A 25,897-nucleotide genomic window follows, 5' to 3' on the forward strand; every position below is an offset into this window, starting at 1 on the left:
CATACGGGCCAGCAATTGACTGCAGAAAATGATGTGGGAGGATGATGTAGAGGCATACCTTCTGGCCTTTGAGAGGACAGCCCTACGGGAGGCCTGGCCTAGAGATCAGTGGTCTGGCATCCTTGCCCCATTCCTGTGTGGGGAGGCCCAGAAGGCCTACCATGATCTGTCTGAAGAGGCTGCAGCAGACTACCCCCAGCTGAAAGCAGAGATTCAGGCCAGATCTTGGGTAACGACTGCAGTGTAGGCCCAGCGGTATCACGAGTGGAATGTACCAGGAAGACAAAACCCCGCGGTCCCAACTATATGACCTCATCCATCTTGCATGAAAGTGGTTGCAAACAGAGTCCCGGAGTCCCGAAGAGATACTAGAGGTTCTGGTCATTGACCGGTACATGAGGGCACTGCCACCAGAACTCTGCAAATGGGTAGGCGAAAACGATCCGTCCACCTATGATGAAATGATCACGCTGGTAGAAAGACGCATGACAGCCAGGGATTTGACCCGACTACCTAAGGAAAGCCCCTTTTGTAGCAAACACCCAACCCCAGCCCTGGAAGGAGGGACAGCCAAACCCATGGGGAGTCCTAGATGGAGGAAGAGGGGGGCCAAAAACCAGAGGAGACCCCAGAAGGAAGAGATTGGCCTGAGTGGGGGAAACCCTGAGACTAAACCCCCTAACCCACATGATAGGGGAATGATTAGAAACAATTATAGATGTTATGCACGTGGGGAATGGGGACACATAGCAGCACGGTGTCCCAGCACCGAGGAGCCTATGCAATGCAACTTGGGGGATTGGCAAGTCCCATGCTCCCTTATCCACCTTGCGGGCATCGCATTAGCCCTGCATAACTACACCAGGCCAGTGAAGATAAATGGAGTAGAGACTACAGCGCTTGTGGAATCGGGGAGTGCTATCACCCTTATATCGGGTAAGTTGGTAAAAAGTAGCCAGGTGCTACAAGCCAAACGTGTAGCAGTGACATGCGTGCATGGGGCCATGAGTCATTACCCCACCATCCCAGTGGAGATAGAGGTTCAGGGGAACCCCATTGAGGTGACAGTGGGCATAGTTCCTAAACTCCCATATCCTGTAGTCATTGGGAGGGACTATCCAGGGTTTGATAATTTACTCCCCCTAGAGAGGCTGGAGGGAGATGGGGACCCTGTTGGCAGCGACTCATCGTTGGGGGAATGTCAACCCCCAATGTTTTCAGAGTTTTCTCAGGATCTATTCTCAGCCCCCCAAAAGGCTGGGAAGACAAAAAAAGAAAGGAAGGCCGTGAAGGCCTTGGGAACCCAGATCCTGACCCAGGGCCAGAAGACCGCGTCAGTAGGCAGATGGACATGAGCAGCCATCAGAGAAACTACCAACACGGAAGGTGAGCCGGAGGCTGGCCCCAGCCATGATGGTGATGAGCCATTGGAAGAAACAGAAGCTGGCCCCTGGGAACTCAGGCAGGTTAGTCCTGAGAGAGAGACTTTCGGGAGGGACCAGGCAGAGGACCCTAGATATGATAATGTCAGGAAAGAGGTGGCTGAGATTGATGGGACACCAGTGGAGGGGAAGGTCCGGGGTCCAGGACCCTACTTTATAGTGAAGAAAGATCTCCTGTACCGTGTGGTGCAAATGCAGGAGCAGGAGATACATCAACTTCTCGTGCCACAAAAACATCAAAAAGCCATATTGAGCCTCGCCCACAGTCACCTGTTTGGAGGACACCTAGGGGTAGAGAAAACCCAGGCCAGGATCCTGCGGAGGTTCTTCTGGCCAGGAGCACCTGAAGATGTCAGGCGATACTGCACCTCTTGTCCAGAGTATCAGCTACATAGCCCTCACCCACTCTTGCGGGCCCCTTTGATACCTCTTCCAATAATAGAGGTACCATTTAAACGCATAGCCATGGATCTGATTGGTCTCCTAGAGAAGACAGCTCAGGGCCACTAACATGTTCTGGGTGTACTAGACTATGCAACCCGGTACTCAGAAGCCATTCCCCTACGCAACACAGCCTCCAAGACAATAGCTAAGGAGCTACTACAGCTCTTTTCCCGGGTTGGGCTACCCAAGGAGATACTGACTGATCAAGGGACACCTTTTGTGTCCAAGTTGATGAAAGATCTCTGTTCATTGCTCCATGTACAAGCCCTACGGACCTCTGTATACCACCCACAAACAGACGGCCTTGTGGAAAGGTTCAATAGGACCCTCAAGGCCATGATCAGGAAAGTGGTGAGCCAGGATGGGAAAGACTGGGATACCCTATTGCCTTACCTCATGTTTGCCATCCGGGAAGTCCCACAAGCCTCCACAGGTTTCTTTCCATTCGAACTACTATATGGGCGCCATCCCCGGGGCATATTGGATATAGCCAGAGAAGCCTAGGAAGAGGAGCCAAATCCCGGAAGGAACATAGTCAAGCTTGTACTACAGATGAGTGATCAGATAGCTCGAATTACACCCATTGTATGGGAACACTTGGAGAAAGCACAGGAGACCCAACGAACCCATTATAACCACCAAGCAAAGCTTCGACGGTTCCAGCCAGGGGATCGAGTAATGGTCCTGGTACCCACAGCAAAAAGCAAGCTGTTGGCCCAGTGGCAGGGAACTTACGAAGTGATTGAAGCTGTGGGAGAGGTAAACTACAAGGTGCGGCAGCTAGGCTGCAGGAAACCTGAGCAAATTTACCACATCAATCTTCTAAAACCTTGGCATGATAGAGAGGCATGCTTAGTCACCCAGGAGACCCTTCCCCAGAAGGATAACTTACACGAGCAAGTGAGGATATCACCCGACTTGACGCCAAATCAAAAGGTTGAGGCAGCCGACATGATTAATCGCAATCGAGATGTGTTCTCTACAAAACCAGGGCGGACGACTGAGACCTATCACCATATCCGCACGATCCCGGGAGCCAAGGTAACACTGAGACCCTACCAAATCCCAGCAGCCAAAAGAGAGGAAATCAAGGCTGAAGTAAAGAAAATGTTAGAATTAGGTGTTATTGAAGAATCCTACAGTCAGTGGTGCAGTCCAATAGTTCTAGTGCCTAAACCTGACGGTACCATGAGATTCTGTAATGACTTTCGCCGACTGAATGAAGTATCCCAATTCGATGCGTACCCCATACCACCACAAGAGGGCAAGATCACTGAGGTGAACAAATCCGCCAATAAGTGCAGGACCCACTAAGGTAGAGGAGGAACTTTGTCACACAGCTTAGCACTTGTAGCGCTGCCACCAACCAGGAATTTCAGTGCCTGGTACACTCTGGTTCCCCCCAAAACCCTTCCCTGGGGACCCCAAGACCCAAATTCCCTGAGTCTTACAACAAAGGGGAATAAACCATTTCCCCTCCTTCTCCTTTCTTCCTCTCAGATCTTTCCCGCCCTGAGTACACTAGGAGATCACCCTGATTCAAACTCCTTGAATCAACACACAGAGAAATCAGGTTTTCCCCCTCCTTCTCTCCCCCTCCCAGGCGTTCCATCCCTGGGGTATCCTGGAGAGACAGACAGATTCAAGCTCCGTGAATCTAAACAAAGGGATTCCCCCTTTCCCCCCTCCCTTCTTTCTCCCTGTCTTCCACCAATTTCCCGGTAAGTACAGACTCAATTCCCTTGAGCCTCAACAAGGGGAAAAAATCAAACAGGTCTTAAAAAGCAAAACTTTTAATAAAAAGAAAGAAAAAAAGTAAAAGTTGTCTCTGTAATTTAGATGGTAAAAGTTACAGGGTCTTTCAGCTTATAGACACTAGAGAGAAGCCTCCCCCCAGTAAAATACATTTTAAAATACTTCCAGCAAAATACACATTTGCAAATACAGGAAACAATCAAAAGACTATAACCGCCTTTCCTACTTAATACTCACTATTCTGAATATATAAGAGACTGTAGCAGGGAGATTGGCAAGAAACCTGGTTGCACATCTAGTCCCTTTCAGGACCCAGAGAGAACAAAGCCAAACCCAAAAAACGGCTTCCCTGCACCGAGATTTGAAAGTATCTTGTTTCCTGATTGGTCCTCTGGTCAGGTGTTTTTGGTTTACTGTTTGTTAACCCTTTACAGGTAAAAGAGACATTAACCCTTAACTATCTGTTTATGACAAATACAAAATTGGAAAATCAAGACAAAGTCATTTAACAATGAAAAATCAAAACATTTCATTCTGAAAACGTTGAAAGAAGGCATTATCTTTCCTACTTTTTCTCAAAAACAAAATTTAAGAGAAATAAACACAGTTTCACTCAGTGTTTCAATTCTGATAGAACTGTGTTTTCTGATGGAATATGGTTCATTCAGATTTTACCCAACCAGATACTTAGGATAAGTATCTATGGTAAATGGGTCTAGCCTTACTGTGTGATTTAAGAACATCAGCTAGCCTTACGGAGCAGAGTTTACTGCTTTTTGTTCAGCATCATCTATTTCCCTCATGGGGGAGTTACTCTTGTCCTGAATACAGTAGCCGTGTTTCCTAAAATCTGCAGTCTACTTAATTTACAAGCTATATGTCTTAGGTCTTGAATCATGCTGGAACTTTCCAGAAATAAGCCAGTAGTACAGTATTTCCCAAACTTGGGACGCCACTTGTGCAGGGAAAGCCCCTGGTGGACCAGGCCAGTTTGTTTACCTGCCCCGTCAGCAGGTTCGGCCAATCGTAGCTCCCACTGGCCGTGGTTCGCTGCTCCAAGCCAATGGGAGCTGCTGGAAGTGGCGGCCAGTACATTCCTGGGCCCGCATAGCTTCCAGCAGCTCTCATTGGCCTGGAGCAGTGAACCGTCAAGTTTTCAGCTCTCATAGAAAACTCCAGAGGATTTTTAGTCTTATTTTTGTATTAAACCAGGAAGGACTGATAAGAAAAAAATGAAAAAGAGAAAGTTAAATGATATTTTTCCAAACTAAAAATAATTCAGATTAAATCAAATTCAAAAAATTTGGCTATTAAATCCACCACTGACCTTTCAGAAGCTGCTGAGTCCTAGACAGTGGATAAACATGTGATTCACATGAAGTGTGCCTGAAATGTAACTCTGTTAATAGATTACAAAACATAGAATTCCTAACAGGGAAAAGGGCTTTAGTTCTAGCAATTATTCTCTCTCTCTCTCTCTCTCTCTCTATATATATATATGTAAACCCAGCTTATTTAGGGCTAGGTTGAGCCTTTGGGCTCAGCAATGCATAGAAGTGTACCCCAAGAGGTTCCCACAGTCTGGTAATTTACTGCAGCCCTGAAAAGGGTACCGTTTATCTTCCTCAGCAGCCGCCTTGTGATGGCTTAGCTCGACTGCTCGGCACATTGGTGGGGCAGAGACAAGGATTTGCCTCTTCTTTCCTTTCTCTCCTTCCGTTGGTTTCATGTTTGGTGGAGGAGGGTGTGGGAGCACGGAGAAGCACGAGGACCCTGACCCCTATTCTCTCTCTCTAGGGTCCTGAACCCCAGTGCAGGGAGTCCAAATGTGATGGGTGGTCCCCTGTCTGGTCATGACAGGGCCAGTCACTTTCATCCTTAGGGACAAATCACTGGTCGTGGGAATACTAAAGCAACATTTTCTTTTCAGAAATTTATAGTCAGATTTTTTTTTCTGTGTGTTTACAGCATTGCCTCTTTATTAAGAGCACTGTACTTATGGGTCTATCGGGGCAAACCATAATTTATGGGGACATATATCGCTTGGCTGATTTAGATCACATAAAGCTGACGCTAAGCCAAATGTAATTTCTCTTACATTCATTTAAAAAAAAAAGTGAATTTAGTTTTCCTAATAAGTTCTGCCTTGACAGTCCTGGTGACTAAAATCCACTCTCCAAAGAGCAGGTATAGCGCAAACCAGTAGCTTCTTTTACCTGGCTTCCTGCTAATGTGCAGCCAAGAAGTGGGCTGTAGTCCACGAAAGCTTATGCTCAAATAAATTTGTTAGTCTCTAAGGTGCCACAAGTACTCCTGTTCTTTTTGTGGATACAGACTAACACGGCTGCTACTCTGATACCTGTCTTGACCTAGAGAGATAACCTCTAGAGGGAGAAGGTTTGTTGATAACTTTTCCAACCCAGTCATTGGCTTCACTGGTGAAAATTACAACAAGGACTTTTGTTCACTTATAACTTGATTGAGATCACCAATTCATTCCACACAGGTTTCAGAATGAACATTTTCCTTTAAAACAGAATTTCTCTCAAGATCTCAGTTGCTCTTTGCCTTCAGTTGTGCCATAAATGCCTTGAGAACAACCAGGATTTCTTGCTACATTCCAATATTAATTACTTATCACTTTATTTGTATTACAGTAGCACTTATCAGCCCCCAACTGAAACTGAGGGTCATTGTACTAGGTGTTGTACATACATATAGTAAGAGAATATCCCTCCCTGAATAGCTTTCAGTTTAAACAGGGAAGCTAGACAAGGATGGGAGAAAGGAAGTATTAATACACTTATTTCACAGACGTGGAACTGAGGTACAGAGAGCTCATTTTACTTGCACATGACTGCATGCAAAGATTAAGGCTATTTCTACATTAGCACTTACTGGGGTGTAACTTATGTCGCTCAGGGGTGTGAAAAAGCCACCCCTTTAAGTGATGTAAGTGACATATTACATAAGAGCCGGTGTTGACAGTGCTATGTCGGCAGGCAAGCTTTTCACACTGACATAGCTAGCGCCGCTTACAGGCCTGGAGTAGTTGAGCCAACAGGAGAGCTCTCGCCCATCGACTTAGAGCAGTTACATTAGAGAGCTTACAACACTGAAGTTGCTTCACTGCAGCTCTGCTGCTATAAACTCTGTAGTGTAGCTATAACCTCAGGTATTTCCAGACATTGAATCAAGATTTCCTGAGTTCTAATATGGTGCCTGATAGCAAGGCAATCAGCACTTTGCTTCCTGTACCAGCTGGAACCTGGAAACATAGATGCAAAAGAGAAAATATGTATTTTTAAAAAGGTATCCAGAGATTTATAACCCATCCCAGCCAAAAGAAAAATGGAGAGAGGAAGTCACCCTCAATGGAATTAGTTTGATTTGAAATAGTTCTGTTATTCTGGCTAAGAACAGAGAACAACATATGAATACAAAAACTAAATGAGATCTTCCTAACCAGTTTCTGGATAAAATAGATGGAACAGGTTTGGGTTTGGTTTAACTTTATCCAACTGGGTAAAGTGGAATTATTTCATATTAGGTATTGGCCTACCTCCAAAGCAACATTGTTGTGTTTTGTGTTTAGCTCATTCCCCCTATGCTTTAGGAATTTAAGATTGTTATCTTGTGGATAGGGCTTTGGGAAAAACATTCCCAACCTGAAATATCCAGAAACTATTGTTCATAGTCATTGCTTTGTCACTTCTGACCAGAGGAAGGTAACATTACTCTTGCATTTTTTTTTCCTTTGCAGCCTGAATTTTAAGAGGATCCTGCAGTACTGTTAATGCTTCATACAACGAAGCACCATCCTCCTTTGGAAACAGTCTCTGATTTTGCGATCTCTGGCAAGTCTCTCATAAGCCCTCACTTAGAGTTTAAATTCCTGGGGTGAAATTCTGGCCACACTGGACTCAATGGAAGTTTTCCATTGACTTTAGTGGGACAAGGATTTCACCCCAGGGCAGACACAATATCTTCCCTATGTTCTAGGTACACAGCACCCAGCAAATAATAAATTATAATTATGGGTCAGAAACAGTTTGTGGCACCTCTTCTTCTACGTGGTTAACTCCTTTTCCCTTTCTGTCCATACGGATACAGCAGATTGCAAAGACGGGAGCCAGCAGAAGAGACATTTAATGGTAAACCAGAATTGGGCAAGAGGAGTGTGAGAATGCAGTGTGAGTCTGAAAGTGTAATAGAAATTATTTTTAGATTGGCTTTCCTGTTGCCATGCTATCTCCCACCAATATCCTGCATGTGTTACCAGATAGTGTCACTTCAGACCTTTCAAGAGGAGCAAACCTGCAGCAATAAACTGCTTTGTTTGTGTTATTTATTTTGTTTGGCTTCCAGAGTGCATGCAAAATGAAGCTACTCTTCTTTACGAGTCAGATGGATTCTGCTAGCCTGTCTATCCATTGGCTCAGCCTATCAGGAAACCCGAATCAAGAACCAATTTATCTGACTATTCAGAACCAACCAAAACCATTCACATTTTTTAAAAAGTTAACTGAAAAATAGTCATACAAAATTCCCAATCACCCTGCTAAGAGAAAACAAGCAAACAAACAAAGAGCACCTGAATGATGTTTAATCAAAGAATTTGGAATGCTTATAAAATTACTTCTACTTTCATACATCTTTACTGAACCTAATAGCAAGCACATTGTATGTTTAAAACTTCCGTTATTAATATTTCACCTAATTCTAACATTTATAAATGGATGTTGATTGGGCAGAGGTCACCCATTATGTTTTTTTTTTCTTTCCTTCGTGGTCCTTTTGTAGTGTATTAGACTGAGGCAGCTTGCAGCCATTATTCTTGTATTCATGAGTGGATTCATGTTCTTTGACTTCAGTGGTCAGTCTTATTAACATACACTGCTAGGAAAGCCTCACTATTCTATTAGATCCTCCAGAGGTTTGATTTATCTGAGCTAATAGCCTTTGAGAATATGAATCTATATGAGATTACATATAAAAAAACTACATTAAAACAACACTGTTTGCAAAGACAAACACTCGAAGGTTAGGAAATGCCAGAAACAAGGTTTCCCCCACAGCTTTAATTCAGGCCCCCCTCTTGCGCACAAACTGCTCCAAACCACCTTGTGGCTGTGCCTCCAATGAGATCTAGGCAGGCCCCTTCTGTCAGTAAATGGGTAATTTGGGCTTCTTGCCCATTTAACTTTCCTACTAAGATTTCATGGGTCTGGGAGTAATTAACACTGGAGCTGCTTAACAATATTCACAAGTAAACAACATGACAGATTTGTTTCACAAATTCAGACCTCAAGCTGGACATTTTTTTATTTTTATTTTATCTTTTATTTTTTTTACAAAAACCTTTGTTGTTCTAAAGTGGCTTTCTTCAAAAGTAAAAAGTTCCATGAAAAATGTGTTAATATTTTCAAAATGTTACTTTTCTTCACAGAAAAAAGAAAAACTTTTTAATTGATTTCAATTATATATTTTATCTAAAATATCAGTAAACAAAAACAATTAAATACATTTCAAACAACGTTAAAAATGGGTCTGTTTCAAACTCCTTAAAATAAAATAACTCCAAAATGTAATATGTATATGTAATCATAAAATTATGCTATAGCTGGAATTTTCAGGCAAACTAAGCATCTCAAATCAAGCCTGTAGTTTTCTGGTGAATGTTCTAGTGGTTGGCAAATAAAAAAAATCATTTGATTTCCTATCTGAGAGCTCATTTGGACAAGTGACATTAAATCAGAAAGAGTGAACAAAGATAACAAATATAATTTATTGCAACAGATAACTTGTAAACTTGCAAAGAGGAAGACATGCTAATGCATAGTGAAAGCAGATTGGAGTCAAATCTTATAGTATTTCAAGGTATCTTTTGCTTAGGCCTCTGAAGACGGACATAAAACCTGACAAATCTGACTGCAACAATTTGATAAGTTGAAAACAAATGTGAAAGAGGTTAGCAATTGTAAAGACATAATGAGGAAGGAAAGTTAGACCTCCTCAAAGTTTTGAATGAATGAAAATTGAGTTTGACTTGTTACAACATTACAATGAGAACAGGAGAAGAAAAGAGATTTTGAGGAAAGGAAATGTTAGAGCCACGTAACTGTTCCTTCTGATTTCAATAAGGCAATTACTTAAGTTCTTTTTTTCTCCTGTCAATTTTATGGAAATAATAAGAAAGGAGGTGTCTGCATTTCTGTTATGTAGAGATCTAAATTTACAGCTGTCAGTTGTGTGGATACAAGTTTACTTGGGAGACTTAAATTAGAACATAAGAATGGCCATACTGGGTCAGACCAATGGTCCAACTAGCCCAGTATCCTGTCTTCCAACAGTGGCCAATGACAGGCATTTTAAGGTTCTGTATTCTGTATTAGTACATTAAGATTCTGTATTGAGGATCAGAAACGCTTTATTGAACATATCCAGTGGGAACTGGCGCGGGCCAAGGGATGTGCTGGCCACCGCTTCCCACCACCCCCATTGGCCTGGGAAGGTGAACCACAGCCAGTGGGAGACATGACTGTGGATATGGCAGGTAAACAAATCATCCTGGCCCCCCAGGGGGCTTATACCCTGGCGGGCCACGTGCAAAGGTTGCCAATCCCTGGTCTAGATCCATCCGCTTTAGAACCTCCTTTCAGGTAGTTGAAAGCAGCGATCAAATCCTCCCTCATTCTTCTCTTCTGCAGACTAAATAATCCCAGTTCCCTCAACCTCTCCTCATAAGTCATGTGCTCCAGCCCCCTAAACATTTTTGTTGCCTTCCGCTGGACTCTTTCCAATTTTTCCACATCCTTCTTGTAGTGTGGGGCCCAAAACTGGACACAGTACTCCAGATGAGGCCTCACCAGTGCCGAATAGAGGGGAACGATCACATCCCTCAATCCGCTGGCAATGCTCCTACTTATACAGCCCAAGATGCCATTATCCTTCTTGGCAACAAGGGCACACTGTTGACTCATATCCAACTTCTCATCCACTGTAACCCCTATGTCCTTTTCTCCAGAACTGCTGCCTAGCCATTTGGTCCCTAGTCTGTAACAGTGAATGGGATTCTTCCGTGCTAAGTGCAGGACTCTGCACTTGTCCTTGTTGAACCTCATCAGGTTTCTTTTGGCCCAGTCCTCTAATTTGTCTAGGTCCCTCCGTATCCTATCCCTACCCTCCAGCATATCTGACACTCTAGTGTCATCTGCAAACTTGCTGAGGGAGAAATCCACACCATCCTCCAGATCATTAACAGTGAATGATGGATGCAAAAATACAAGGTAAACCACAGAAAATAAAAATGTAGTGAAGAAGGGGAGGAAAGAAAAAAGTGCAGAAGAAACATATACACAATAAGCTACTTTTTAAAAACAAATACTTGACTAGAAAACGGAATGCCAATAAACCACACATGTGATGTTAGCATGTAGATGTGTGCACTGAGTTGGAATGTGTTTATCCAGTAGGGATTGATTTCTCTGACTCCAGAGGAGTTCATTGCCTTTCGTCACTCAGTATTAAACTCCCTGTGAAGGCAAAATGTGATCCCCGGAGCTTATAGTTACCTGAAAGAGCAACTTTTTGTTTTGTTTTGTTTTGTTTGCATTTGAAATGCACCATGTGACAGATATATTCAGAACATTGTCTTAGTTGTGAAGGGATACACACTCCTCTCACATCCCTTAACCAAGAGCTATTTCCTTACAATCTACTGTTCTGGAGGCTTGTCAGAAGATATTCTCCAAGCCATGTTACATCTGCTATTACAGCCCTGTAAACAGTCTAGTGAGTTTCTGACCGCTCACAGCAGAATCAACAACACCGAATTGTAGGGCGGGCAATGAGAGAGCTCTGTTTTGCTTAATTAATAAATAGTTTTCATGGGGGGGTGATGAGGGACTGCAAACACTAGAGAAAAATTGCAAGGGGTTACTGGTTTTAAAATATTTGGAAAAAACTGGACAGTACAGTCACAAAGTATTTTCTTGCAGTAAGCAAGGAAAACCTGGGAGGGATGATTCATAGTTCTCTCTAATTTGGTTATCTCAAAGTGATGTTGCAGAATATAGACAGAATCTTTCCAAAACAATAAAGCAGATAATAAGAGTTTTTCACAGGTGGGATGCTCAGTCTTGGTGGAAAAACACTTGCTTGGAGGGAAAACACTTTGCTCATAACTCTCTGAGACTGACTTATGATCCACAGAGCCACATTTACTTGTTTTGCTCCTTGATGGCACTTGTATGTCAACTGACCATAGAGGTGCAATGCAAGTGAGAACTGGAGTTTCACTTAACAATGAGTCTTCTCAGGGGTCTTGATTGTAGAAGCATCTGCACTAAGTAATGACAGACTGCTGTGCAAATTCTCCTCATGGGCCTGATTCTCAAATACACTAAGGTCACTTTAAACTGAAGAGGTAGTGCACAGGGACCTTAATGTCAGTGCAAATGTAATTTACTGCTGTGAACATAATAGTCCAAACTGCATAATTATTAGTAACTCTCTCTTTGCATTATTTTGACCATTAATTTAATATACAAAAGAGATTTTTTGACTTGCTTATTTTTAAGATGTGTCATTGTCTGCATGTTTAACTCTTTATAATTAACACGAGGAAGCACAAAATACCCCGAGAACTATATTATTTTCCTCTCCTTGTTACTGAAATGGCCTATCAACCTCTTAAACTTCTGAAATCATTATTCTCCGTTGTTTAGTATCAAATCACTTAATGTGCATTTAATATAAACACTACATTATTGGTTTAATAACCGTCAGCTCATGCAGAAGTACAATGAGAAATATTAAGCATCTTAAATCCTGGCATATTTTTCTTTTATTCAGTTATTGCAGTATATTTTCCCCTTAACGTGTGAGTATAATAGCCAAGGGCACACCTCAACAGCTTCAGAATTCATGGTCAATTCAATTAAGAGTCCAAAACGTTGGACGTTTACGTGAACTAGCCTCAGCATTCATTTGGCTGGCAGACATAGACACATCAGGCTAGATCTTGACTTTAGCCATAGCCCTGAGAAAAGGGTGATGTGTAAACTGGAATAATTCCAGGAGGCTTTGTGCAACAGATACATCCCTTTGTATCGCCATTCCTTTCCTGCCTCCTCCTTGATCCCAAGAGATAGTAATTTACTGCAGGCCTACATTAGGGATTTGGAGCTGCTCTGTAATACTTTATTAACATGGTTGCTGGGATGTTTACTGTATGAATATATTGGCTTAGCTGAATTGCAGGCCCTAGTGAAAAACAAGCAGGAAGGGAAAGAACGGCTCAGGGTTAGTTGAGTGTGTGGCAGTAAATGGCTGCTTTCAAGGTTTACAACTCTCTATGTCTCCAGCAGGAGCGGCGCCAGGGTTTTTGGCGCCCTGGGGGGGATCCTTCCATGCTCCTGGTCGTTGGTGGCAATTCTGTGACAAGGGGGTCCTTCCGTGGCTCCCGGTCTTTGGGGCACTTTGGCGGCGAGTCCCGGAGCGAGTGAAGGACCCGCCGCAGAATTGCCGCCGAAGATCCAGAGTGAGGAAGGACCCCCCGCCGCCGAATTGCCGTAAAGACTGGCAAAATGCCGCCCCCCCCAAATCCTAGTGCCCCAGGCAACCGCCTAGGTCTCCTAAATGGAAGCACCGGCCCTGGTCTCCAGTGATTTCTTCCTAAAACTGTTGCCCCCAAGGATATAACACAACCCCTCAGCAAACATTGAAGAGTTATTAAGGACAATACCTGAACTATTAGCTTTGATGATGGCACATGAGCATCAAAGATCCCAAGGACTTCAGTTGGGTTTAAAAAGAGACTGTCTCAACAGAGGAAGGGTAGTTTTTGCAATTTGGGGGAGCCAGATTGGATCACAGGTTCCTGCTGAGGGAGTTCCTGAAGAAGTTAAGTCTGCCTAGATTACTTTCAAAGGATGGTAAGACTTTAGGTAAGATCGATTTTGTGTAGACTGTTGTTTTAAACCTTTTTCTCTCTGATAGGCACCGACTCCCCCCTTCCTCCCTCCCAGTGCTTGCCAGGATCAGCTGTTCTGCAGGGTGCAGGAGACACTCGGAGGGAGGGAGAGAGTGAGAGTGAGACGGAGGGGGAAGGGATGGAACTGGGTGGGAAGAGCAGGGATGTGAAGAGATGGGGTAGGGGTGGAGGCTTGGATGAAGGGGCAAAGCAGAGGCTCGGGGCCTGGAGGAAGCCAGTGCCTGTTTTTTTCTCTAAAAGCTTTGTTCCTACTGAAAAAAAAAAGAAGCAAAAATAAGCCTTTTCAAAAGGCTGTCCGGTTACTATATACCACTATTGTCAGACTCCTGAAGGGAGGAACTGGAAGTCTCAGAACTCAGTGAAACCTGCAGAGTAAGAACAGTTGATACACGAGGTACTATAGCCCAGGTCCTGGTCTAACAGTGGGAGAATTGTGGAGTTCTTCCTTCTGGGTAGGTTAAGGTCTAGGACTGGAGGAGTGCACTTACAGACCTGAAAGGGGCGTGAGGCATAGCTAGCCTTCTAAACACACCAGGCTGTACCGGCAAGAAATTACTACTCTGCACCTCACACTGCATAGGCTTGGTTACTCTGGTCAGTCAGTTGTGGCAGGGAGGGAGAAGGGAAGTGTAGCCAAGACTCTGCCCATTCCCCATCCATCTGTTCCTGGAAAGAAGGAAGTAGGCATGTCACCTCACTTATTCCAGTGTGCTTGGATTCTAGGTAGCCAACATAAGGGAGTAAGGAGGAGCTCTTACCTCCTCTTGCTCCCACGAATGTGTGTGTAATCCAAGTCACAATCTAGACCACAGAAACTAGGATATAGCGTGGATAATGGTGCTGTGGTTAGGGCACTAGTCTGGAAGTTGTGGCCCAGCTTCAATCCCTGCTCTGCTACAAGATTTTAGGTAAGTCACTTATGGTGAAATCCACAAAGCGACTTAGGTGTTGCAATGCTGAGCATTGTCCCTGCCTGCAGGTATATGGGATCTTGGGGAGCAATTACCACACAGGTGGGGTGCCAATTAATTTCTTTATTAAAGGAAAAAGGAAGTGGTGGGAATTTAACAATGAAATACGATGGGATGAGGTGTATAGGGTGTTTACAATAGACAATGATGGGGGGGTTCTTCTTATTGAACAGTGTAGGGAGTTCTAACAGTGGGGTACAGTAAGTGGGGTTCAGCACAATAGGATACACTACAGTTAATAAGCGTATAAAGAAATGCAAAATAAAATGGTAGCTTCTATATAAAATGGTCAACAATCTTAGATAGAATGTATTAAGTGGTTAGTGGCCTTATACACAATGTAACACAGTGGCATCAATGCAAATACAAAGTATATCAGAAAAGTGGAAGCAACCAATGGGGTGTTATAATTACAAGTAAAATGTGAATCACAGTGCAATGATACAATATGGGTGATAAGTGAAATTATGCAATGTAACGGTATAAAAGAAAAGTAATGACTTAATTTGTGAGGCTAGGATAGCAGAGGGGGGAGGGAAGTGAATGATTAGTGGCAACTGATGAGAGGAGAGTGCGGCTGGAAGCAGTGAGAGACTCTGAAGCCCTGCAGGGTAAGGACAATGGAGCAGTGTGATGGTGATCTTCGGTAGGGGAGGGGCAGCGGAGAAGTGTAAAGAAGGGCTAGAGAGAGGTTTAAGCAACAAGCAGACACCAAAAACAAAGGGGAAAAAAAGCGGCAAAGGGTTTGGGAAGTTTCACAGGGGGAGAAGCAGCAAGGGGTTTGGGAGGTTCGGAGGGTGATGCAGACGCGGGGAGGGGGCAGCAAGGAGTTGGGAAGTTCGGAGAGAGTGCAGATGCGGGGGAAAAAGCAGCAAAGGGTTATAACAGAGAGACACGGAGAAGCACACAGAGGGGGAGATTGGAGCGGGGGAAAAAACAGACACGGGAAAGGTCAGGGAGAGATCGGGACAGTGGGAAGACAAATTTAAGCAGCAAAAACCATGTCTATAGACACGGAGAAGTACACAGAGGGGGAGATTGGAGCGGGGGAAAAAACAGACACGGGAAAGTTCAGGGAGAGATCGGGACAGCGGGAAGACGAATTTAAGCAGCAAAAACCTTATCTATCTTAACCAACGACTAGGCAAAACAACAAATATCACAATTCTAAGCAAAACTATAACAAGCAACTATACGGAGCAACAAACCAGTAAACTATAACAAGGTAGGTGAACTTACAAGCTCTACAATCTTAACAAACTATGACTTATTAAACTAAAAAAAACAAAACCTATGGTGCACCTTATGCTATGGGGAAGTCACAGAGGGCAGAGTGGTATGTGCCCAGGATCCAGCTCCCAAGGAAGCCAAGGGATGGTGGCTACAGCAATGGATACAGCTGAAAGCAGGGAGCCCCGAGGCAAAGCCCACAGGAGCAGAGCTTAGCAGCGGCTCAAACTTATTTTTAGCGGCAAAGCGCCGAGGAGTTTAAGAGAGGTTTTAAGACACAGACCAAGGTTTAGCCTGAGTCTGTGTGCTGGGGAAACAGAGCCAGCAGCTAAAGTAATAAAATAAAAGTAGGGAAAGTTTCACAGAGGGATTCTTACCAGTCCCCAAGGCAGCAGCAAAGGCAGAAGCAGCAGCAACATCAGAAGAAGCAAGGAGGGCTCGGTACTGTCTCAATAATCAGGAGATCTCTCAGGTAGCAATTCGTTCTTCGTGGGGGGGGTTTAAAACTGGGGGTATGCTCAAAAATAAAACAAGAGCGGAGAAAGGACCCCCCAAAACCCCTGGCTGATCAGACCAGGCAGCAATGCAGGAACCTTTCCGATGTTTGTTTAAAAAATGTCTGTTTTTAAAGGCAAACTCAGGCAGTTTCCCGCCAGTAATCCTGATAGGCTCCCTCTGTCACAGGGGAGGAGGCACAGGGAAAAAGACTGCAGGTGAGCACAGAAACATGTCTGGGCAGAGTCCTGTGCAATAGGTGACTCAAAAGTACATGAGGCCTATGACTCATGCCCAGGATCTTAAAAACACAATAGGTCTTGCAGCTCTGGACATTGCCTGCCCTACACCGAGCCCAGGTTCAACGAGGTGATAACAGGACTAACCCTTTGAACAGGGCAGTGGTCCCATTTAGCTCGCAGCACAAGTGGCCATCCCTTTGAGAAGGGCAATGGCTCTTGTTAAACAACTTAAGGAGCCCTCCCTTTGAGAAGGGCAGTGGCCCTGGTAAACAACTTAACAGCCAAGGAAGGGCGGCCACAGGAGGAGAACAAAAACAAAATGGAGTATGGGGCCAGCTGTAAGAAACAAAATGGAATAGGGGGATAGCTGTAACAGACAAGCATCACAATGCCTAACTTTTAGGTTCCGAGGAAATCACAGGAACACCACTGCAATCCACAAGTCTTGAGTTAGGTACATAGGCTCCCTGTACAATGAATGGGGAGAGATAGGTACCTATGAATGCTATTGACAAATGTCAGAACTCTATGCAGGCAGCTGCCCAAGCTATGCAATGGGTGATGCCAGTGACAGGGGTGCCTGATAAGCTCCACCCCTCTCTCAGAGATAGGTGCCTAAATCCAATCTTCAGGGAGGCAGGAATAGGAATTTGCTTCCCAGAGGCAGGCATCTTAGGCACCTAATGGATTTCTTGTGTGAATGAGTTAGGCACTTGCCTTTCACCAAACAGAACACCCAAGGAGGCAGTGATGGTGCCACCCTCATAACTTTTAGTCCAATAATTAGAATGCTCACCCAGGATATTGGAGATGCAGGGTCAGTTCCCCCCACCTGCCTACAGGGTGAGAAAGGGTTTGACCGGAGGTCTCCTGTCTCTTAGGAGGGTGCTTTAATCACGGAGTTACGGGTATTGTGCTGTGGGGCTCCCTCAGTCTTTCCTGCTAAAGCTGCTCCACTGTGGATAAATAATGAGAGTGATTGGAGCAAAGGGACTGGACCCAGGGTCTCTCTCTCTCTCTCTCTCTCTCTGGCCCAATGACTATGAATGATCATGAGGCCGGAGAGAGAGAGAGGCACTACAAGTACTATAGATGACTAGATAGACCAATCTAATCCTGCCATAGCAAATTGGTTGGATATTTTCTAGTATCCTATCTTATCTACTATCCAGTATCCTGTCTAGTGTTCTATTTATGAATTGGAAGGCCTTCTGGTTATTAGTTAAGCAGCTTCATCACAGGCAGAGCTGCTTAAAGAGTGATTTGGATCATTTACACAGTATTCACCAAGAAATAAACATAGTAGACAAATCAGGAGCTGAAATGTGATCATTCTGGCTCAGTCTCTCCCCATTTTCTGCTCACTCTCTCCTTGGAGATATATCTACATGGTTTCCTCATCCTCCTTTTCCAAACTCATGTTGAGATATACACCAAAGACTGCTGGCCAGCAACAATAATCTGAGTTAGATTTTTTTGCAGTGCCTGTCTGTTAGAGGTGTTCCAATACCTGCTTATTCCTGTGGGATGCTAGCTAAGAATAAGCCATTTTAAGGACTAATTTTTCTGGGAGAGGAGCATCTAGTGCAAAATGCTGTGAAACATCAACTCCCAGTGACTTCAGTGGGAGCAAAGGACCAGGGGTGGCTCTAGCTTTTTTGCCGCCCAAAGCACAGCAGGCAGGCTGCCTTCGGCGGCATGCCTGCGGGAAGTACCCGCAGCTGAATTGCTGCCAAATCCGTGGGACCGGCGGACCTCCCTCAGGCAAGCCACCAAAGGCTGCCTGACTGCTGCCCTCACAGGAACTGGCAGGGTGCCCCCTGAAGCTTGCTGCCCCAGGCATGTGCTTGGAGCACTGGTGCCTGGAGCCACCACTGCAAAGGACATGCTACATCTTACAGGATTTGGCCTACTGGGGCAAGGGCCCAATCTAAATTCCACTGAAGTCAATGGATGTTGGATCAGGCCCCAAATTTTCAAATGTGGTTTACTTAACAATATCCAAATATCAAAATAAATCAAGAACAATTTGGACATCCAAACACATAGCCAATATATGAAAATACAGCTGCGTACTTTTATATTTTGGAGCTTATTTTTTTTCCTACTTGACAAATACCGTACCATCAGGCCAACTGTGCTTAGACTAGAAAAGGCTGCATTTTTCATTTAACATAAAATGTTAACTACATAACAAAAAGTGCTTGTTTTTTTTTAAATGACCTTTCCTCCAGTAGAGGTCTATGGAAAATGAAGCGTTACCTGGCTTAATAGGTTTCAATCTCCTGCATTGCCTGCTTGAGTGATATTTTGGAGTCTATTAAAAGGGACTCAAGACTGCACAGCAGGAAGACACAAAAGCAGAGCACTAAAGATTTCCTAACAGCTCTGTTTTCTAGATTACAAAATGCAAAATGAGTTACTTGTTATTTGCCTCAGTTATGCTGCTGTATTAATGTAGCATTTGCCCCATTCCTGACATGGAAATTATGCAGATTATGTGTGTTGCCAGTTAAACAGCAAAAATAAATAAATGAGTAAAAGAGATAAGACAGAACTAAGAAGTGAAACATAAAAGTGGTACAGATAACTATTCTACAGTATTCAGCAAGCTGGAGGATTCTGCAAGGCACTGAAATCTTTGGTGACAGCAGAATTTCTTTATTTTCAAGGAGTCACTCCGTGTTATCCAGACAGCTAAAATTGAAAATCTCTTATTATTTTGTCTTGTTAGTCTGGCATTTATATGCTTTTAAAAAGAATAAAAGTCAATCAATAACTGCTTTAAAAAAAGATTAATATACTTTTAGGTTGAAAGAGGATGCCAGCAGACATGAAATATAGCATTTGATTGGTGTTCACTTTAATTTAGTTGGAATGCACATATATCTGTTTCATTATAGTAATTATTGACATCTGATGATATAGGGCATGGGTTCTGGAGTCTCTTCTTGATTATAACTGTACAGCTATTGGGAGAGGCAGCCTCTCTCTGTGTCTAGAAATGGGAAAACTGAGAATATCTATCTAAAGAGAAAAAAATACTTTTAAAGTGACTTACACATATTATCTGAATGTCAGTAAGGTCCATAGATCTTTAAATAGCATAATTCCACTCTTTCAAAAATTGTTGAAAAATATTTTTTTTTGTTAAATCCCAGTTTTCTAAGGCTCGGTTTCCCTTTCACTGCATAGTGGATGTTCACCTATGGTCAGTAAGAGGGCCTTATTTACAGTTCTATGAGAAATATTGTGAAGAGTCAATATCCTGCCATGTATGCAGCCCTCTATATTTAGGGGAGGATGCAAAGACATTTCTATTTCCATGACAGAGTAACAAAGTCATCCAGCAAAGACGTTGAACAAACATAAGTTATAGATATTCTCTTCTTGGAAGGAAACAAAGAAATTGAGATGGAAAATAAAGATGCTTATTAAAGCAGATTTGGCAGCCTTATATTATTTGCTGGGTATTATTTCTGCAAGATAATACTAATGGTAAAAATATTTTCCTCTTATTTAGTCCCCTTCATCTGAAGATCTTTATGAACATTCATTGAGCCTCATCAAGAGATGAGGTCAGTAAGTGTTATACCACTCAATAAACTAAGAGAAAAAAAGATAAATTCATTTTCCTAGCAGCACACAATGATGTCAGTTCTTTTCTAGTGGCCCACACAAGTTGAAGTACTCAGGAGTTCTCTGTCCCAGTCCCCTCTCCTGCCCATAACATACATTCCTTCCCTTTTCAGAAATTCATGCTTTTCTGCTCCAACATATCAACTGGTTTATTATTTGCATTGTATTCATCTGAACTTTCATCAACAGAATATTGAGACTAGTCTACACACATTTACTAGCGTAATTAGAAGTGTGATTTTTTTTTTACCAATATAGTTAGACCACACAACTGCTAGTGTGGACACACTTATACCAATATAAATACCAGTATAGCTTATTCCCATCCTATACAATAAAAAGCTATATTAGCATAAGCAGACTTATACTGGTTCACCTGTATATACTGTAGGTGATTTGTTCCACCAAAAGACGCTCAATTCAAACATGCTAAGAAACACTTTTAAATAATTTCTGCTACACTACAGTAGGTCCTATTCCTTATTTAGAATTAAATGCTAATAGTGGTAATTAAAATCTAGTAGTGGGGTTTTTTTTGTTTGTTTTAATGTTTTCCCAAAAGCAAATAAGTATGCAGAAGACCCTAGAAAAATGAAAGCACAGTCTCAATGCCTGCTTCTTAGGTATGAGACAGAAATTGTATTTCTAGTAGCAGTCAGTTAATATACAGCAAATTCTGTCCAAGTAGAAAAAGAGAAGAATAATTGAAACAAACAGAAAACATTATAAACGGAAACAAAAGCAATGGAGATTGTTCATTGACATATCTGTTACTAACATTCTTGAAAAGCTAAGGGAAAAGGAGAATGGAATCATATTCTAGTTCTCGGAGCAATATTAGCATTGGAAACAGGCTGGTCTAAAATGGACTACAGCGATGACTATAGTCTCAACAAAGACAATGAAAATAAGGTTACATCATTGAGCTTCATCATATTATTCTTTATTTATATAAGCAACAGTGATCTTTCAAATCCAAACTTTTATTCAATGCAATGGATCAGAATGAATTTGTTTAATGTTTCTGCCCATTTGCTTTATTTGTATACTAGGGGAAAAAGGAGGAATTTTACCAAAACCTGGGTTTCCCAAAATATTTGGAAAGTTTTTCAGACCTGTTTGGAACTTTTCTGGGAACTAGCTAGTTTCCATGTTTGTGCAGATCCTTAGGTCTGCAATTAACAAGCTTAGCACAATACTCTACTATATGTGGTCAATATGGGCCAGATTCTACAACTCTTACTCATGTTGCAGAGCAGTTGGTCCCATTGACTTCTTGAACAAATATAAGATTTACAGAACCTGGGCTTGTGTGATTTTTCACATACTCATAAACTGGTCAAGTACAAACCAATTTTCTCTAGAATAAGGCTACTCCCTGCTCTTCACTGAGGACTATATGCAAGCCAAAATGCATTTTCCAGACTTCAACTGTTTTTGCTATATACCTTTATTGTTTGGTTTTTAAAAAGCCCAAATCAAGAGAAAATCTTGCCCAAGCCCTTTGTGTAGAATGCAAACATGGAAAATGTCAGTCCAAAAGAGGAACTGTTTATGACACTAGACTGATTTAATTTTGTGTGGTCAGCCTAGGCAGGGATCACACTGTCTCCTCATCCCCCTTTCTGTAGCCCTACATGAAAACCCCAGGTAAGGGTTCTCTTCTCAACTGCTCTTCAGTCCCTATGCAACTTGGGCAGGATGCCCTCAGCCTTCTCCTCTCCTTTTCATCATCAGTGCCAGACTGCAAACATTTATGTGTTCCTTAACTCATGGAGGAAACGCCCTTAAGAACAGGTTCAGTAGTTTAAAACATTGTAAGTCAGTTATGGTGGAGCATGTGAGAACACTCAGATGTTGTGCATTCTGGCCATTTGTCAAGGACTTTGTGTCACATAATGGCAGGTTTGAACGCTGAGAGAAATAACTGGAAAAAAGTTGTATCTTTAGCTATCCTAGTCAATGCCACTCCTACTATAATAATTGCAGCTCTTGTAGTCTTGCTTTGCATTAGCAAACTGAGCCCCTACTAGGAAGTTTATGTATTTTTTTCTCTATTTCTCTCCTTGTCTGCCTAGTATAATGATTGCGTGAGACGCTTTCTGTCCTTCATGGATGGAAAGTGAAATTGTGTAGGAAACAGCTACTTGTGGTACTGCGTCTACTAAAAAGAAGCACCTGCCACCAGTCGGCCACAGGTTGGATCTACACGACTTTTCATGATATTTCATGTAATCGTATGTCTCTTATTCATGATTGAGTGAGGACTCTAGACTTTTGTTAATAGAGTATTTTGATAACCAACATCCTAACAATGTTAAATGTTACAAAGATTCCTAAACTGAATGAGATTTTTCAAACCTAAAATGGAGGCAATATACCTAATGGAATCCTATAAACTAGAGGGGACACTTCATTTTGTGACAATGCAATATGTGTATTCTACCTTTGTGCATTGCTGAGGATATATAGATTTCTTGCGTCTCCTGTGGGTGACAATGTGGAATTGTAAGTATTTTTGCAAATGTTCATGTTTCTGTGTAATGGTGTGATGCAATGAAAATGGCAAGTATTTAGGCTCACATCATTTCAAGTTGCAGTAGTGATTAATATTATTGTTTGAAACATTTTATATTACTCCATTTGTGTGCATTAGGCCTTTGTATACCAATGTAAACCTCATCAAAATCACTTTGATTGTGTTAGTTAATAAAATGTATTTGTTCATATGATATTCCATATGTAGTGATATGCATTTGTCTGAACTTTGTTTATCTAATATAACTTTAAAGAAAATAAATTTCTTCTTGAAACTACTTCTTTCAGAATCTCCCAACACAGAACACATAATACAGATGTTGGGCCAGATTCACTGGTATGTCCTATAAAACAGTGCAACAAAATATTATAAATGTGTTTAATCTGATGACCAAATTAGCCTCTGTTTTCATCTCTTCTAATGTCTTTCTTCCATGATAATGAGCTAGAGGCCTACCATGCTGCAAATGTCAGTGGCAGCTATAAACACTGTCCCCAGGAAGGTCATCCTATAGTATTTAAATAAAAAGGATAGCAAGACTGCAGGGACTATATATTTCTATCCATGTTGGGATGGTCATTGGATCAAGCATGGGAGCACAGCTCTTGCTACAGAGGCAAGTAAGGAAAGTCTGCAAAATTGGGAAGATTTAGGGCTATCCCAAATATTTTGCTGTTTTCAGCAGAATTTAAATTTTTATTTTAAACAAATATGTACCTAATATTCTAACTGAAATGATCCTTTAAAGTATGAACTGGCATTGAAGTCTTTTTTGATCCTGGGGAGGCTGAATCTACATACCAAAAAAGAAGTGAACTTTCCCGCATTCATCTTAATGGGCTATTAACGTTAAAGCCGAATTATGATCACTTAAATGTGAACATTGACAGGTTTTTCACTGCTGAACATTGTACTGGATGCATGCAGATAACATGCTCACTCAGTGAGGCTGGGTATACACCATTAGTCCTAATCTGATATTCCCTTGAAAGGATGTGTTACAGGAACAAAGGCTCATCAAGTCTGTAACCTCCTGATATGATCCATTAACAACATGGTTAGGTCACTTGTCATCAGCACTACATAGTTTTACCATGATGTAACTGGCTCTACGGGAAACAGTGTAACTGAGGCCCCTGATTCATTTTGTTTTGTTTAGTATCAATGGCCCTTTAGCTGCAAGCTCTGAATACGCCCATGGACATTCATTCTTTTGTTTTAATTAAGATCGTTGCTTCTACCTTTGAAATGAAGGGTTTGTCTTTACATATTGGCAAGTAGTGATGGAAGCCCCATTTCAGCAGACATTTAAAACTAGACTGAACAGAACTCTGCAGAATACACTACAGAGAACAATTCTGCATTGGTAGGGGAGTGGACAAAATGACCTAAAAGGTCTTTGTCCCCCTGCAAGTCTATGATAAAATTTTATAGCACTCATGAGTAAAGCCAGAGAGACAATATCTGCTACTGTGTACCAAAAAATGCAGTTCCTTGGAAACAGAAGTGAAAGATTGAGGTCAAAGTGACTGAAATGATTAGATGATTAAGTTGGACTAAATTTAAATGTTGGAAGCCTTTTTAATTATTTTTCATGCTACATTAATGGAGGATTAAATGTTGGCGCTGGTGCTTGTCTTGTAAATTATAAGTTGGTCTCAGTGAACCCGTGCTATATTTTACTTTGTTGAGCAGGTAGAATATTTATGAAAGAGGAGAGAGTGGAGCTAACAGGTTGGTGACATTTTTGAAAGCATCAGAACACTTTTGCAGAGGGTATGACATCATTGTTAAGGAAGACTGACATTGTTTGAATTAAGTCTCTGAAAGCCAGAAAGAAACCCAAACTTGAAATTTCCAGGTGACAGCTTTGGAGACTTAGGGCCAAATACATCTCATGCTGTGCCACCTGGAACCAAGAAAAACTGGGACACAACAAAGATATTTTTCATGCTAACTCTACTGATCCAGAGTAAGAACCATTCAGCCTCACAGGCCATCCAAAATACCATAGATAGCTTGTTAAAGCATGCCATGTATTTGGCTACATTCACCTATCCACCAGCTGAACCGAATTTCTTTTATGCTTATCTGTACTTGTTTTGTACTTTTTATAGCCCCAATGAATTTGTTAAATTTATTGGGTTCATAAAACTGAAAACAAATCTATGTTAAAGTATAAGACACACATTAAAAATGGGGAAACATCTGAAATGTATTTAAAAGTGCAGTGTAAGCCCAAATGTGACAGCTGTGACGGATCACTGCTGATGCTTTTGCAGTAGAACTTTGAACAGCTCCAGTAACTGGGAATGACCCCAGTGTGGTTGTAGTTAAGAAAACAAACAAACAATCCTCCTGCATGCCCTCCAATTACTTTGATGGCAGGGGCAGAGGGTCATTAAGATTTGGCAGAGAGAAGGAGTTATAAAGAAGCAGGAATACACCAAAATATTCAGACTCTATTCCAATAGTAATATTTCCCTAAATTAATAGCTTTCCAAATGAAAATGAACTCTTTGTTCAAATACAGCAGCAGACAGCTGATTGAAAATGTGAATGTTTAAAGTACTGGCTGGCTGAGGTTCGACTGCCTTGCTTAGACAAGAGCTGATTATTTTTTTACCCTTTTCCTTTCACTTGATACTTTTTTCACATGCATTATAGTGAGACATTTTAGGCTCTGATTCAAGGATGCTGACAAAGTAGTTGTGTGTATATGTATATATTACCTTTTAAGGTTTTAAATGCTACAATTTAATTAAATATATATTTCAAGTATACTCAACTATTGCAATGTATATTTAAAACATACTTGAATATATCTTGTTTTATGTGGTATTATTTTAAACCTTTAGAGGTACTGACTGAACTACCTTTTCATAATAGATCAGCCAAGTGTGGCCCTGGTATCTAAACCAAAACTCATGGTTACACATTTTCCACACTTAACCATTATCTAATTTCCATAGAAATAGTCACTTAAGATGCATTATCAGCATGAAGTACAATATGATATTGATGCATAAATAGGGGGTAAAGGAATATTGAAACTTCTGGACTTTTTTTTCTCTAGTGAAGGGGTCGGCAACCTACGGCACGCATGCCAAAGGTGATATGTGAGCCGATTTTTGATCAGCCTG

The sequence above is a fragment of the Gopherus flavomarginatus genome, chromosome 5 (genome assembly GCF_025201925.1).
Source record: "Gopherus flavomarginatus isolate rGopFla2 chromosome 5, rGopFla2.mat.asm, whole genome shotgun sequence".
Taxonomy (NCBI): Eukaryota; Metazoa; Chordata; order Testudines; family Testudinidae; genus Gopherus; species Gopherus flavomarginatus.